The sequence below is a fragment of the Mobula birostris genome, chromosome 3 (assembly GCF_030028105.1).
Source record: "Mobula birostris isolate sMobBir1 chromosome 3, sMobBir1.hap1, whole genome shotgun sequence".
NCBI lineage: Eukaryota > Metazoa > Chordata > Chondrichthyes > Myliobatiformes > Myliobatidae > Mobula > Mobula birostris.
The window spans coordinates 48,251,417-48,269,453 of NC_092372.1; the positions used below are offsets into that span (position 1 = coordinate 48,251,417).

An 18,037-nucleotide genomic window follows, 5' to 3' on the forward strand; every position below is an offset into this window, starting at 1 on the left:
TCAGGCAGCATCTATGGAGGTAAATAAACAGTTCTGGCTTCGGTCCCCTTCTTTTCCAGTCTTAATTCAAGATTCCAGATGTTTTATTGTTATTCTTCAGTACACAAATGTAAAGGAGAATGAAATGATTGTTAATCCGGATCCAATGTAGCATAAATTAACCCAATAAACATAAAACACAATAAATATAAATATAAAAGCAATGCTAGAAAACACGATGTGCAAGTAACTGTTTGAGTGTGACTGTATATACATAAGATTAGCTTATATACATCAACTGTGTATGTACAGGTACATAAAGTGAATGATAGAAAATGTTAGTGACAAAGTGACACTTGGCAACATGAACTCTTCTAGATAGCAGTAGGATATATGAAAACACAGTAAGTAGGACAGTGATGAGGGTTCTTGGCCCAAAACATCAACTTCATTGATGCTGCCTGACTTGCTAAGTTTCTCCAGCTTTTTGTAGGTGCTGCTCACAATTTTTAAATTTTATTTTATTTTAGAGATACAATGCGGAACAGGGCTGTCCAGCATCCACAGAACCTCTTGTGTTTATGATGGTGTACTCATGAGTTTTAAATACTTATCCTTCTTGCTTGTAGGGCTCAAAGGCTTGGGAATTGTTGAAGTAACCTAAGCAAGACAGTGCATTGAATATTGTAAACTTTGTGTAGTAGTAATGGGGGGAATGAACATACAATATAGCCTCTTGGATGGAGTGCCAGTAAAGCAGGCTGCTTTGTTGTAAATGGTCAGATAATCTTCCAGTCATACAGTATAGAAACAGATATTCAGTCCACGAAGTCCATGTTGACCATTAAGCATCTGAAACCCTAATCCTACACTAATTCTCTTTTATTATCCTCATATTTCCCTCAGCTCTCTCCAATTCTACTGCTCACCATCACACTAGGGGCAATTTATTGTGACCAGTTAGTCAACCAACATATTGAGCTTATTGAGAGTTGTTAGAATTATTTTAATCATCCACCTGATTAGAGTTTTGGGGTGTTCATAGTTGGTCACTTGCCTCAGGATTCCAATCCTCTGACATTTTCTTATAGGTCCAGTTTTTATATGTTTGGTTTTCCAGTTGAAGTTGACTCACAGGGTGTTGATAGTTGATAGTGGACAAGGGTTCAGGGCCAGGAGTGAGAGTGTTTCATTGATAATCGTTTGAAAGGGTGACAGTTATGCTCTTCCTTATTGGAAACAATCAAGGAACATTCATGGCATGATTTCTATTTGTCACTTGCCATTAAAGATTTATTATCAAAGTATGTATACAGAATACAAGTCTGGGATTTGTCCTGCCGCAGGTAGCTACAAAACAAAAGAAACACCATGGATCTATTCAAGAAAACATCAATCACCCAACGTGCAAGAAAAGAACAAATTGCGCAAGCGGTAAAAAGCGAACGAACAGTACAGAATATCAGACATCAAACCAGGAGTCCAGTAGTATTCAGTTGAGTGCAGCGCTGCCTCACTGGCCCAGTGCAGGCTGTAGGGCCATTCTTTCCCAAGACACTGTAGTCCACATCAATCACCCCAATCAAGCCGCTCAAAAATACTAAACAAAAGACAAGCCAGAATCCAGGAACACATGCAACATGTACCTCAAAGTTCCCCAAAATGAGTACACAACCTCGTTGATCAATCCTTGCAACATAGATTCCAAGACTCCTATACTTTGCTGTGACAGCAGCTAGCAAAAGGGAGAGGAAGACCAGCCAGCCACAGGCAAACACCTGCCCATCTTCTGCTCTTATCCTTGTTGATTTAACTTTGCTCCCTGCCTCAATGGAATAGATCATGGGCTTGTGCCCCGTTTCCAGGCCTCTAGGCTGGACACTTTGCTCTAAACCTCACTGAACTGCTTTGGAGACAGCAAAGTGAAATTAGTCAAACAGCCCAAAAATACACCATCAAAATTTAAATCCTAGGTTCCAATCGCACATGATTTAGTAGTAGAATCATATTTAATGAAGAAGTAGTTTCGCAAACTGTCTGTAGGATGTTTCTGTTGGTCGCATTGTTCACTGGCACCATCCTACAGTGATCTGAGGAAAACAAAGGGTTGAAACACATGGAAACACCACCATCTGCAGGTTCACCTCTAAATCCTGAAACTCCCAGCTGTATAACACTGGAAGAATACCTTCACCTGAATAACTGAATTGGTTTAAGAAAGCTGTTCACACAACCTTCTTATGCAGAGTTTGACATGGGCAGCAAACACTGAGCATGCCAGTGATGCCCACAAAATATGAATAGCAAAGGTTTTCTTAACTCATAGATCTAGCTTGGCTGATGAATGTTGCCTGGTGTACACAGGCATAGACAATTGTATTTGCTGAAAGATTACAAATGGAACTTCATTGTGCAATCAGTAACATGTATTCTGCCTTCTAACCTTAAAGAAGGAAAATCTTTGTATAAACCCCATTTCCAGAAAAGTTGGGATATTTTCCAAAATTCAATAAAAACAAAAATCTGTGATATGTTAATTCACGTGAACCTTTATTTAACTGACAAAAGTACAAAGAAAAGATTTTCAATAGTTTTACCAACCAACTTAATTGTATTTTGTAAACATACACGAATTTAGAATTTAGAATTTGATAGGGGTTGAGCTGCACCACCATGTAGTTGGACCCTGAGCTTGCCCATCATCCACTACCTAGTAAGAATAGTGGTTGAGCACACCAACCTAATTGGCATACTTGTGCTTACAACCAAATGTGCTTCTGATGGAAATCCAGTAAAAGTGAAGGGATGGAAATTTGTTCTCAGTTGTGTCGACCTGCCTCTCTACTAGAGGACTTTAGGTTCAGACCCAGGGAATAATTGTTAATCACAGTTACTTAAAATTACATACTGTTTATTATCAAGTTTGCGTCTCAGTTGATATTACAGAGCCCTGCTCATATAGCCTGGAAATCTGTAACCAAGTGAGCCCCGAGCACTATCTGGGGCTGCTTGTTAAACATGTGTTATCACATAGTACTCTGATGTTGCCAGACATCGTTGATTAGTGTTTACACAAAGCAGCTTTATCATGCAACAAGCACTACTTTGCTCCTTAGTTATCATGCAGTGTTATTCTCACAAGTCAGTCGAAACATGTCAGCCAGGTTTTAGCCCTTTAAATTCTATATATAATTCCTCAGTTGTGCTAAAAAGCTTCAGGTTAGAATGGTTATGCACAAAGTTTATGCCAACATAAACATAGGAGACTTTGACCCTACAGTCACGTTGAATACATGCAATAGTTTTGTTGTTGAGCTCCCTTTTAATAAGTTTGCTGTCTAGTGCACGTCAATGTCAGGATGTGTCTGTTCTCCTTTATTCTAGCTGTTCACATTCACTAACAGTGTTATGAAAATCAACATGTGCTGCACATACTCAGATTCACCAAACATGACATTTAAGACAGTCAGCAGAAGTAATGATGCATAGACAAATTTTCATCTCATATCCTTTATAGTCTTCTATAAATTAGGGTCTGTAAATTTTCATTTGAATTGATATTAAAAGAATCTTTTTATCATTCATAGTGCAATGCCATTGGAAAGTACACTTATTTTGAATTTTCAGAAATGCTTAGCATTCCACTCAGCAACCCCAGACTTGGGCTGCACCAGAGCATACAAAATCTCTGTGTCCTATTTGACCCATCCCTTTATTCCCTTCTGTCTTCTGAATTTATCTAAATTCTCCTCAAATACAGATGCGGCATTTGCCCGGTTTGTGCATCCACATCGTACAAGTCTTTGGGTGAAGGAGTTTCACTTTTTCTACCTGTTGGATGCATTTGTGAGTACAGAATGCACACAGTAGAAAGTGGTGTTCTTCAAGTGGCTTTGCAATCATCACTCCAACACTACACCACCCTCCTGTTCTGTTCTCCACACACTATATCTTTGCAGACTCCAAAATCTCATAATGCAAGTTATACATTAAATGTAGAAAAGTAATCCTTTACGTAGTTTCTTTCTTCAGACACTATTCAAAGAATATTTAACTGCACCTTTCTCTTTCAGAAATTATAATCTTTTAAGATAATGGCTTGATATATGATACTTTCCTGCTTTTCAGACTACATTTATAATTGATTCAGCTGAAATAAATTGTGTGCCAATTTTGTTTTATTGAATCGAAAAGTGTTGTTCTGTGCAGTACCTTCAACAATGATTGCCAGCTCTATGATTTTAACCAGTTTATCCTTATTCTAACTGCTGTATGGTTGTATAATATATTTCCTGGCCGTAAGTCATGCTGTTCACTTGTCAAGGGAGATTAACTTTCATCTATATCACTTCCTGTTTTGCTGTGCACTGCACATAAAGTTTGATTTCTTATCCATGGGGAAACACTGAGACTTTGGTAATAATTTATTAAAATTAAAAAATATATATTTTGAGTTTTTCTTGGGTACGTGATTTCTTCAGTGAGGAATTTTTGTTTATTTTTGCAGTTGACAGGATTTAATTCTTGATGGAATGAATTTGCTTTTGAAGCATTCAGAAGTGGCACTATGGAAAGAATTCTGACTGCTGACTGGCTTTAGGTTCACTGAAAAGAAAGAGTGGATTGACATTTTTTGGTGAAGTACTGTATCACAGTTATAACTTCAGGATGCCTGAAGTGTTGCAGTAGAATGAAATACTAATCCTGAAGGGCTGAACCGGGGAGATGGATTCAGGGAAAGAAGTTCAGTACAACTGTAAATGCAGATAAGATGGAGATGGAGTTTGGCTAATCACAGAGAAAGGACGTAAGGTGAACAGGGCAATAGATTTAATAATTTACAGCAAGCTTAGAATTACTTATAGATACAAGTAAACCCTGGGTTCTGATCTTGAAAAGTTTTTATAGCCCAATTTTTCTCACATCAGAACTGAACAAAAATAGTGTGGGAGAGGATCACAGTAACAACTGTGACTAGAGGGAGCTGCTAGTTGGTGTCACTGACTTTGAGTGACTGACCACGAGTGACTGACCACTGGCGCTCAGTGCTCCCATCTTTTTTCAGGTTTGACCCTACCCCTGATTGTTGGGGTAGGGTGGGGAGAGAAGGCATGTGGAATTGTCCCATTCCCACCCAGCAGAAGAATTATCTGCAGTCCAGCAGTAGCTAAAAAATCCGCTACATCAGTCTTTCAAATGCTTTTTTGTATGCTTGGTTGCCCATACATCTGGCATATGTAACTAGGTGGTAGCCTCTGACATACTATTTATTCTAATACATTAAAACTGTGTTAATCAGTTACTTGTTGTGCAGTGGCTCAGCAAATGTAGTATGTTTAGATGCACAGTAGCAGTAGATAGCAGTCCAGTTACAGTTACAGGCAATCCCTGGTTATCAAGAATGCCTACCATGCTATTCCACCCCCTCACTTCGGGAAGTCTGATCATCTGGCTGTACTTCTACTCCCCGAGTATAGGCAGAGACTGAAGGCTGCAGCACCAGTAGTGAGGACCAAGAAGGGATGGACAAGAGAAGCACAGGAGCACCTACAGGACTGCTTTGAATCGGTGGACTGGACTGGATTCAGGGATTCATCTTTGAATCTGGATGAGAATGCTGCAGTTGTTACTGACCATTAAAACCTGTGTGGATGAGTGCATGCCTACAAAGACTTACTACACATTCCCAAACCAAAAGCCGTGGATGAACCAGGAGGGATGTTGTCTGTTGAAGGCTAGATCTGTGGTATTCAAGTCTGGCAACCCAGACCTGTTCAAGAAAACCAAGTATGATTTGCAGAGGCTATTTCAAGGGCAAAGAGACAATTTTGAATGAGGTTGGAGGCGACATCATATGCACAACAACTCTGGCAGGGCTTGCAATACATTATTTCCTACAAAGCAAAACACAATAGCATGAATGATAGCAATGCTTCACTACCAGATGAACTCAATGCCTTCTATGCCCCCTTTGAAAGGGAGAATGCAACTACAGCTGTGAAGATTCCTGCTGCATCCTGTGTCTCTGCCTCAGAGGCGGATGTGAGGCTGTCTTTAAAGAGAGTGAACCCTCACAAGGTGGAAGGTCCTGATGGAGTACCTGGTAAGGCTCTGAAAACCTGTGCCAACCAATTGGTGGGAGTATTCAAGGACTTTTCAACCTCTCACTGCTATTAGCAAAAGTTACCACTTGCACAAAGAGCCAGCAATTACACCAGTGCTTAAGAAGAATAATGTGAGCAGCCTTAATGAATATCACCCGGTAGCACTCACATCTACAGTGATGAAATGCTTTGAGAGGTTGGTCATGACTAGACTGAACTCCTGCCTCAGCAAGGACCTGGGCCAAATTTGCCCATCTCCACAATAGGTCAACAGCAGATGCAATTTCAACGGCTCTTCCCATGGCTTAAGATCACCTGGACAACACAAACACCTATGTTAGGATGCTGTTCATTGACTGTAGCTCAACATTTAATAGCATCATTCTTACAATCCCGATTGAGAAGTTGTAGAACCTGGGCCTTCGTACATCCCTCTGCAATTGGATCCTCGACTTCCTAACTGGAAGACCACAATCTCTGTGGATTGATGATAACATCTCGCTGACGATCAACACTGGTGATCCTCAGGGGTGTGTGCTTAGCCCGCTGCTCTAGTCTCTATATACCCATGACTGTGTGGCTAGCCATAGCTCAAATACCATCTATAAATTTGCTGATGATACAACCATTGTTGGTAGAATCTCAGGTGATGACGAGAGGGCTTATGTGAGATATGCCAACTAGTGGAGTGGTGTTGCAGCAACAACCTGTCACTCAACATCAGTAAGACAAAAGAGCTGATTGTGGACTTCAGGAAGGGTAAGGCGAAGGAACACATACCAATCCTCAGAGGGATCAGAAGTGGAGAGAGTGATAGTTTCAAGTTCCTGGGTGTCAAGATCTCTGAGGATCTAACCTGGTCCCAACACATCAATGCAGTTATAAAGAAGGCAAGACAGCGACTATATTAGGAGTTTGAAGAGATTTGGTATGTCAGCAAATACACTCAAAAAACTTCTATAGATGTACCGTGGAGAGCATTCTGACAAGCTGCATCACTGTCTGGTATGGGGGTGGGCTACAGCACAGGACCGAATGAAGCTGCAGAGGATTGTAAACTTAGTTGGCTCCATCTTGGATACTAGCCTACAAAGTCCCCAGGACATCTTTAGGGAGTGGTGTCTCAGAAAGGAAGCGTCCATTATTAAGGACCTCCAGTACCCAGTGCATGCCCTTTTCTCACTGTTGCCATCGGGTAGAAGAACAGAAGCCTGAAGGCACACACTCAGTGATTCAGGAACAGTTTCTTCCCTTCTGCCATCCGATTCCTAAATGGACGTTGAACCCTTGGACACAACCCACTTTTTTAATATATAGTGTTTATGTTTTTTGCACAATTTTTAATTATTCAGTATACTGTAATTGAGTTATTTATTGATAATTATTATTTTGTTTTTTTCTTCTATGTTATGTATTGCATTGAACTGCTGCTGCTAACTTAACAAATATCACGTCACATGCTGGTGATAATAAACCTGATTCTGATTCTGAATACCCAATATATGGACACCACTTTATATAAATGAGTTCTCATAATATTGGTAAATTAAAAAGACCAATATGTACATGCATTCATTCCTATGAACGACAGAACTAGCTTCTGCTCTTTCTCCAGTTTTAGTAAATAACCATCTTACGTGATTTTTAATGCCTGTCAGTACATTACTGGTGAGATGCACTGTATTTTCAAACATAAAGACAAAAACATCTCATGGATGAAACTTATCTGTAACTTGGGGATAACCTATATGTGCTACTCTTGTTAATTACATTCTTAAAGGCTGAGTGCTCTGCAATCTATTTTGAATTTTGATTGAATCTGAAGGTGTTCATCTGGTATTGTTATTGATAATTGTTGGAGTTTGTTTTTCTTTAAATGTAGCAGTGCTTTTGCCTAGATGGGTTGACAGCTCACCTGGCCTTGGGGTCTACTCTGACTTGCAGCAGGTCCTAAATACACAAGTTTGTATTAGAAAGGCAGGGTGGGGGAAGTGAGATGAAGTGAGAAGCTGGGAGGCGATAGGTGAAGAACATAAAGAGGTGAAGAAAAAGGAATCTGATAGGAGAGGACAATGGGGAAAAATAGAAGGAGGAGGAGCAGACAGAGGTAGTGGGCAGTTGAGGAGAAAGGAAGCAGTGAGAGTGGTGCCAGAGTGGGGAATGGAACAAGAGAGCAAGGGGAAGGGGAAAAATTCCCGGAAGTTAGAAAAATCTAATGTTCATGCCATCAGGTTGGAGGCTACCCAGGCGGAATATGTTGCAAATTGGATGCAAAATTGGATTGGTAGTTGAAGGGTTGTAATGGAAGGTTGCTTTTCAGATTGGAGACCTGTAACCAGTGGTGTGTCACAAGGATTCATGCTGGGTTCTTCATTATCATGTCAGTGATTTGGAAAAGAATGTAAGTGGAATGTTTAGTTTGCAGACAACATTAAAAAAATAGTGATATAATGGACAGTGAAGAAGGTTGTCTAGGGTTACAAAATGATGTTGATCAACTGGGAAATGGGCAACAGGATAGCAGATGGAATTTAACTGGCATATGTGCTTAGCGATAGATTTTGGGAAGCTGAACCTGGATAGGACATGCACGGTGAATAGCGGGGAGCTTGGGAGTCCTGTTGAATAGTGAGTCCTTGGAATACAAATGTATAGTTTCCTGACAGTGAGATAAATAAAGCATATGGGATGCTTGCCTTTATCAGCCAAGGCTCTGAGAATAGGATTGGATCATCATGTTACGGTTGTGCAAATGGTTAGTTAAGCCACACTTGGAATACTGAGTCACCACACTAAGGAAAGTTGTGATGAGCTTGACAGGATGCAGAAAGTATTTGCAAGGAAGTTGTTTGAATTGGAGCGATTGATTTCTCAGGAAAGATAGACACCTTAGCATGTACGTATCGGCATCTTGGTCAGCATGGATGAATTGGGCCAAACAGTCTGTTCTGTTCCTATATGGACGGATCTCCAATCGGGTTGTAATGGTCTCAGCTAATCACAGCCGCACAATGCTGGCCCTCTGGTTTTTTTTACCACATACAAGTCCAATGTGGCTTGTTCGTTGTGTATTTCACTGTTATGAGCATCTTTCCCAGAGGACTTATCTTTTCTCTAGTATAAGTTCTTAGTTGGGTGTCTGTAGACTTCAGTTCCATATCTTTGAAATGGCATTCAAACTCATTTTGTGGAATTACTGAAACAGTCGAACCAGTCTTGAGCTCCATTTTAATTAATTTGCCGTTCACTTTTGGTGTAAGCCATATTGCTTCTCTCTTGCTAATTTTCACATTGTAAACCTCAAGGTTACTAAGTCCTGTGTCACTCTCATCATTATCAGATTTTTTTGAAACTAACTTGACTTTTTATCTTTTTCTCTTTCCCGTGTGGTCCATTTATTTTTGTCTGCCCAGCATGCTCTTTGTGTGTGTCCTACTTTGTGGCATTTTCTGCAGGTTTCACCCTAAACCTGCATTGATCTGGTGGTGTGAGCCCCTGCCACAATGGTAATATATTTTGTTCAGCTATGTAGATTCCTGTCCATACTGAAACTGTATTTTCATCCCCAGAAAACGGAGATTTTTGAAAACACCCTCCAGAGTGTGTAAATTTGAAAACGATTGTTTCTCGTTGCAGTGTGGGCGGGGTAAACGGAGAGATTTAAAAACATTGTCATGACAATACCGCAACAACAATGCTTTTTCTGCTTCTGCTTGGTACTGCGCAAACACTGCCGGACGGGCTGTTATAACGCCCAGTCGGTGTGAATGGCGTGAGAGTTAAATTTTAAAGTGAGCTTTTTTGACTAGATCCCCTAAGTTGATTTGATTGAGTCTATCTTTAAAAATATTAATGTCAGAAATACTGCGCAGGTCTGGCGGCAGAAGTTCCAATCTCTTGTTGATCTTGGGTGGAGGACGGCTTCATGAGTGTGTTATTTACTTTATTGTCTACATTTATAGTTTGTTTGGAATTAAACATCTCTACTGCTTTGCTGACTTTGTAGTCGTTTGTAACTTGCAGAAGCAGCTCAACTTCATTGTCTGTCTTAAGCGAAGAAGTCCGGTCTGAGTGATTTTTCCAACGGAGGTTTTCTTTGTATTCCTCGAAGACATTGTTGAAAACTTTCTTTCGCTGTTGTTGGTACTCTCGTTTTTGACCAATGGAAGTAGCACAACGTCGCCGCAGAAAAGTAAATATTACACCGTTTCCTCTTCACTCGTTTTCTGTACATGTGTCTGTGCATGCCCCGTAGGAGTAGATTTGCCCAAATATCCGTTTTGGTGTGGACAGAGATATTTTGAAAAACGCGTAGTGTGTTCGCCTGTCGTTTTTACTCGAAACCAGCGTTCTCAAAGTTATCCGGTCTAGTGTGGATGTAGCCTGAGGGAGAAGGTAGAAGTGCACTGTGTGGGGCCAGGGCACTGTAAAGTTAGATGCTGAAGGAAATGAAGTCTGTGACTGAGTGAGACATTGGCCTGTTGTTTGATGGCAGATACTGATCTGGAGGGATTTTTGGCTCAGTGTCTGAAAGCTGACGTTCCTGCCTCAGAAAGAGGTCAGTTTGCCAATCCACAATAATTCTTACCATTGGATTTGACGTTGAAGATTGGATCTCGGTGAGAGGAGCCCTGCAAGTTCAAAAGATGTCAGTGGGACTGAGTGTGGAAAAATATCATGGCAATGCCTTGCAACATTTTTAGAGATTAGGAGGCCAGAGGGCAGAGTACAGGAGATTAGGAATTCTATAGATTGATTGTTGTGATGTTTGAGTGTCATGACAATTCTTGATAATCAATGAGGTTATTAAACATAACAATTTTTAAAAGTACTTTCTGGCATCTTTTTTAATACCATCACTACTCTAGATGATTTCCAATCTACTGGTAAAGTGGCATGCAAAAGTTTGGGCCTCCGGTCAAAATTTCTGTTACTGTGAATAGTTAAGTGAGTAGAAGATGAACTGATCTCCAAAAGTCATAAAGTTAAAGATGAAACATTCTTTTCAACATCTTAATCAAGATTAGTGTATTATTTTTGTTTTGTACAATTTTAGAGTGTAAAAAAAGAAAAGAGCACCATGCAAAAGTTTGGGCACCTCAAGAAATTTGAGCCCTCAGTTAACTTTTACCAAGGTCTCAGACCTTAATTAGCTTGTTAGGGCTATGGCTTGTTCACAGTCATCATTACGAAAGGCCAGGTGATGCAAATTTCAAAGCTTTATAAATACCCTGACTCCTCAAACCTTGTCCTAACAATTAGCAGGCATGGGCTCCTCCAAGCAGCTGCCTAGCACTCTGAAAATTAAATTAAATGATGCCCACAAAGCAGGAGAAGGCTATAAGAAGATAGCAAAGCGTTTTCAGCTAGCCGTTTCCTCAGTTCGTAATGTAATTAAGAAATGGCAGTTAACAGGAACAGTGGAGGTCAAGTTGAGGTCTGGAAGAACAAGTAAACTTTCCCAGAGAACTGCTCATAGGATTGCAAGAAAGGCAAATCAAAACCCCCGTTTGACTGCAAAAGACCTCAGGAAGATTTAGCAGACTCTGGAGTGGTGGTGCACTGTTCTACAGTGCAGCGACACCTGCACAAATATGACCTTCATGGAAGAGTTATCAGAAGAAAACCTTTCCTGCATCCTCACCACAAAATTCAGCGCCAGAAATTTGCAAAGGAACATCTAAACAAGCCTGATGCATTTTGGAAGCAAGTATTGTGGACTGATGAAGTTAAAATAGAACTTTTTGGCCACAATGAGCAAAGGTATGCTTGGAGAAAAAAGGGTGCAGAATTTCATGAAAAGAACACCTCTTGAACTGTTAAGCATGGGGGTGGATCGATCATGATTTGGGCTTGTATTGCAGCCGGTGGCATGGGGAACATTTCACTGGTAGAGGGAAGAATGAATTCAATTAAATACCAGCAAATTCTGGAAGCAAACATCACACCATCTATAAAAACGCTAAAGGTGAAAAGAGGATGGCTTCTACAACAGGATATTGATCCTAAACGCGCCTCAAAATACACAATGGACTACCTCAAGAGGCGCAAGCTGAAGGTTTTGCCATGGCCCTCACAGTCCCCCGACCTAAACATCATCGAAAATCTGTGGATAGACCTCAAAAGAGCAGTGCATGCAAGACGGCCCAAGAATCTCACAGAACTAGAAGCCTTTTGCAAGGAAGAATGGGCAAAAATCCCCAAACAAGAATTGAAAGACTCTTAGCTGGCTACAGAAAGCGTTTACAAGCTGTGATACTTACCAAACGGGGGTGTTACTAAGTACTGACCGTGCAGGGTGCCCAAACTTTTGCTTCAGGCCCATTTCCTTTTTTGTTATTTCAAAACTGTAAAAGATGGAAATAAAAAAGTAATTTTGCTAAAAATATTAAAGAAATGTATCATCTTTAACTTAATATGTTTTGGAAATCAGATCATCTTTTACTCGCTTAGCTATTCACAGTTGACAGAAATTTTGATCGGGGTGCCCAAACTTTTGCGTGCCACTGTATGTTCCCTGTGCCCATGGAATCCTTTATAATCATTCCTAAATTTCTTTCATCGCTTGAGCCACAAATGTCTGGTTGATGAGGATAATATTGCTGGCTGCTCTTTAATTTCTGTTTTATATTTCATTTATTATGTGAAAATCATTTAGCTTATGTATTTTAAATCTTTGGGTCAATGTTGCCCATGAAGTTTCATTATATTGAAGCCTGTTGACATTAAAATACTTGCTTAAGCATCAAGATTATGGTGATATTTACACACCGCTTTATTTTCCAAAACAATTGTGCACCAACTTTCCATAGCCAGAACTTTAGCTGTCATTTTTACTTAATTCCAGCAGGACCATAACTAAATGTCATCATCAGCAGTGAATGTTATAAAATGGAAAAATCTAAATGAAAAGCCTTAATTATAGAAAACAAAGTATTAGGATATATCTTGCCCAATGTAAAACAAGATAGAAAATCTTCTCTACATTTTTTACTGTTTAAGATTAAACATATAAAAACATGATATTCCACCTTATGGAACTCTTATTAATCTTGGACTGTGACTTCAACATCAATCATTTTTGGATTCAGTATGCAGAAGATTGTCAAGTTCATTTGGCGCAACCATGTAACACTGCAAAATTTATTAATTATGAAGTTGCACCCCAAGTGCATTATTTTTCTTTATTTCCAAGCTTCCCTGTCAGCTGTCCCATTCTGGTCTTCATAATGCAGATTACAGCTTTTATTAGCAATAAATGGCTGAACACATTTTTGCTGTAGGGCTTGATATCAGCAAGCAGACATTACACTTGATAAGTGCAGTTTTATGCTTATCACCCAGTAAACAGAATTAACCCACTTCAGAAGTTCAGCCATTGCTCACCGGTGAACATTTTTCCAAGTTATCTTTAAGCAGTCAAATTTTCACAAGGAACTGGAGATGATGCAGAGGAGACTGTGAATGAATGAACATGAAAAGGCCAAGGACTTTGAGGTCTTGTCAAATTTAACATCAGACAAAAGGGGAACAAAGGTTGGTTATCTGAATCTGAATGAAGAACTTGATAAATATAACAGAAGAGCGTTGGAGAAGAAAGAGAGCTCACTGTATTTGAGGCATAGTTAAGAAATAGAGAAGGATTAAGATTTTTTTATGTGTTTAATGTTAGACAATAAAAAAGGTGTAAAGAAAAGATTTTCTACCTTGTTTTACATTGGGCTATGTACTCTTGCAAATTTCAGTCGCAAAAGTTGAAAAACAAACTGCAACCTTGTGGAACTAACAGCTTCCACTCCCTTTAAGTTCCAGGTTCCCAAACCTTTGAGCCGCAGTGGTATATTTTACAACCAACTCCCAATTGCAATCATGAAATACCAATTTAATACTCAACAGTGTGGACATGTAAGATTCTGCATGGTATTACTATTCCTGTTCCCAGATGAATCCAAACAAGTGAAGGGAAATGTATTTCCTGGCTTATAAAGAAGAACATGGAAATTAATGCACAGTATTATAAAGTTTATAAATATTCAAAGTAAGCCAGTACATTAAATGATATTATCACCAATGCCCAGTACTCACATTTCAACTTCTGAGGGCATAACTCTTGCTGACTATATCCTCAGTAGGAAAGGATATTTAACAAAAGGGGCAACGAGGGGATCACTGTCATCTAATCAAGCGATTGACTGTGACATAATCAAGTCACCAGGTAAATGGACAACCACAAATGGGAACAAACACAATATTCATATTTATTGCTTCTCAAGGGTGCATATTATGTTAACTGTTTACACTTGTACATTAGCACTTAAGCAAGGTAGTAAAAGACAGCTGGTGACAGTAATATCTTTTGGAAAGAAAAGAGTTGAGATTCTAATGAAGTTCCAGCACTGCAAACACTTAAAAATTTAGACTTCTGCAGTTGTCTTGAGATAAGCATTTTACGGGGAATATCACAGTTAATTTCACCACTTTACATGAGTTTGTCATGAGTATTGTTTTCAAAATGTGTTATGAAATTATAGGGTGAGAAAAGAAAAGTACAATTAACTGTGAAGAAAGTAGAATGCCTGATACTTGGTATTATAAACAATAATATTTTATTGGTCTATATTTTCTGTTTTTCATTGCACTTCTTTGCAAGTTGAATGCACTTTGTGTGACCTGTCAATTCCCTTCACATCACTGTTTTTCATGTCAAGTTATGCTATAAAATTGCACATCAACTGAGCAGTCTGTCTTTTCAAGATGGTTATGTGATCTGACGTCTTTAACAATCTAAGTGGTTGGTTGACAAATTTTATTATTTCAGTAAATGTGTGCGTATGCTTAGATTTTATATGTTTGAGCATTACAAGCAGATAGCTGGAAATTCTCATAGAGAAATACTAGCTTGTCCCAGAACTTTGTCCGGAAATGTTGTAAATGTGTATGTTCCAAAATTATTAACAGATTCTTGCCAGTGAGAGTCCAGGGCACAGCACAGGGTTGTTGAAATTCCCTAGTATTGAAATTGAGAATCTATTTACAAATCTGTACAGATTAGAACTTGTGTAGAAACTGTGAGCCCAGCTGTGATTTCACTGTTGCAAGGAAGAAAGTTAACAGTAAGATCAGTTACATTGGGCTGAATCATGCTATGTGGCTTTGGAAATACTGGCGTTTCAGCAGCTCCAAAGGATGCATGAGCTGTATATGAGGATCTAACAGGGCAAGCAGAACAAGATCTGTTGGTCTGTTCCTTCACTATTTGTTGCTGACTGGTACAGTGGAACCTGGTCATGTCATTGTTCATCATGTTGTATAATCCTTTAGTGATTCTTTGTATCCAGACCAGATGCAAATCTCCATTCATTGGAATCCTAATTCCTGACTTTGTGATTAGGAGGTTAGAAGCCTGCTGTTCTAGTATTTTAAGCATTTTGTTCACTATGGTGTTTTGATTTTTTATTGTTAACAATGAGACTTCATTATCCTATGTCATTTGACTCCAGGGTGCAGAAAGCAGCTTGTGGACCCTCCATATCCAGCTCAGGAAGTATAGGGAGAGGAAACAGTGGTCGGCAAGCCTGGTCAAGAACCAGTTGTAAATTCATTTGATACTTTTTAACCATTCCCTCAATGTCAGCAAAACAAAAGAGTCAGTTATTGACTTTATGAAGGATGGTGCATGTGCTCCTATCTACATCAATAATTCTAAGGTTGAGCTTCAAGGTCCTGGGGATGAACTTCACCAAATGTCTGTCTTGATCGAGCAATATAGATACCACGGCTGGGTAATTTCACCAATACCTCTACTTCCTCAGGAGAATTTTTTAAATTGATACGTCCCCTTTGATGCAGCATAGAAAGCATCTTATCTAGCTGCATTACTACTTGATATGGCAATTAATCTGCCCATGACCACAAGCACTGCAGAGTTGTGAACACAGCTCAGCACATCACCTAAACCAGCCTCCTTTCCGTGGACTTTCACTATCTCAGTAGAGCAGCTAGCATAACGAAAGACCCCACTCACCCTGGGCATGCTTTCTTCTCCTCTCTCCCATCAGCAAATAATACAAAAGCCTGAAAGCCTACCACCAGACTCATGGATATCTTCTACACAGCTGTTATAAGACTATTAAATGGTTCTGCAGTACGATGAGGTGGACTCTTGACTTCACACACTCATTATGACCTTGCACCTTATTGTTTACCTGCACTGCACTTTCTCTAAACTGTAACATTTTATTCTGCAGTCTGTTATTTTACTTTGTACTACCTCAGTGCATTGTGTCATGAATTGATCTGTATAAATATTATGCAAGACAGACTTTTTACTGTACCTCAGGACATGTGATCGTAATAAACCAATTCCTATTACTTTTTGATAAGTATTGGTATTAATAGGTAGCTTTATTTTAACCTTCATTTGTTAGCTTTACACATTAATAGATTTTGATTGATTCCAAACACTAGGGTCATTGAGTGAGTGTCTTTGCTGCCTCTCAGTGGTATACTCAGCAGTTTCATCTGGTTTGTTCTGTTCTGCCCACATGACCCAATTACATTGTGTAATTTCCTGCCAGCAGGTCGGCCTCACTAATCAGGACTGGAAATCTGCCGTGCAGCTAATTTCTCTTATGAATTTAGCATAAGTTTGAAATATTAGCTTCCTGAGTAACTGGGAAATTAGTAGTCTGAACTCAGCAAAATCCATGAAGTTTTGTTAAAAAGAATTGATAATTTTAATATTTCAAAAGATTCTAAATGAATATTGAATAAAAGCTGCATTTAGAATATTCACTATACTGTTCAGATATAGAAGGAGGCCATTTGGCCCATCAAATCAATGCCAGAACTCAGAGAAAACACATTCCCTTCTTAAAAATATCATTTGAACACAACAGCCAAACTGTGTATTGTTGATCAAAAGCAGGTTGGATTCTTATTGTAGTAACATATCTAACTTTACTTCACAAAGTACCCCATAGCTTAATTTAATAAAAATCAGGATAGGTTACAAATTTTCCTGTGGTGGAGACTGAGTTTTGAAGGATTTTTTATGAAGTCATATTTGGGGTTTTATGATTAAAATGCTATTGTTGACTCTGTTTGACATCTCTGCTCATCCAGTTCAGATATTTAGATCATTCGGTGTTAAAATCAGAGAAGCTATCTGAAGCACTTTCTATGCAACTCAGTCAGGTAATCTATCCAGATGAAGGGTCTTGATCCAAGATGTCAGTTAAACCTTTGCATTCACTGATGCTGCCTGATCTTCTGAGTTCCTCCAGTGGTTTGTTTGTTTCTCCAGATTCTAGCATTTGCAGTCTCCTGTGTCTAAACACTCTATCCTACATTTATCAGAAAAGATAGAATATAGAACTGTGCCACATGGAAACAGCCCTTTGCCCCATAATGTTGCACTGATCTAATTAAACTAATAACTTCTAATAAACTAATCCCTTCTGCTTGCAGATGCTTCATATCCCTCCATTCTCTGCATATTCACGTGTTTATATAAGAAACTCTTACATCTGTCTATCATATAAGACCATAAGACATAGGGCCAGGATGGGGCAATTCACTCCATTGAGTCTTGTCCGCCATTCCCTCATGGTTGATTTATTATCCCTCTCAACTCCTTTTCCCTGCCTTCTCCCCATTATCTTAATAATCAATTTCGGCTTTAAGTATACCAATTACTTGACCTCCGCAGCTACCTGTGAAAATGAATTTCACAGATGCACCACTCTCTGAATAAGGAAATACCTCCTCATCTGTGTACTAAATAGACATCTTTCCATTCTGAGGCTGTGACCTCCAGTCCTCGGCTCCCCCCACTCTAGGAAACATCCTCTCCACGCCCATTCCCTCTAGGCCATTGTTCTAAATTCCAGTGAGTACAGGTCCAGAGCCATCAAATGTTCCTCATACATTAACCCTTTCATTCCCAGAATCAT

The 18,037-nt window shown here is 39.3% G+C and overlaps 1 protein-coding gene across 5 annotated transcripts in view; it reads left to right on the forward strand.

Moving 5' to 3' along the window:
- ipo11 (importin 11) overlaps positions 1–18,037 on the forward strand; it is a 427,187-nt gene that overhangs the window by 323,293 nt on the left and 85,857 nt on the right. The window lies entirely within an intron of this gene.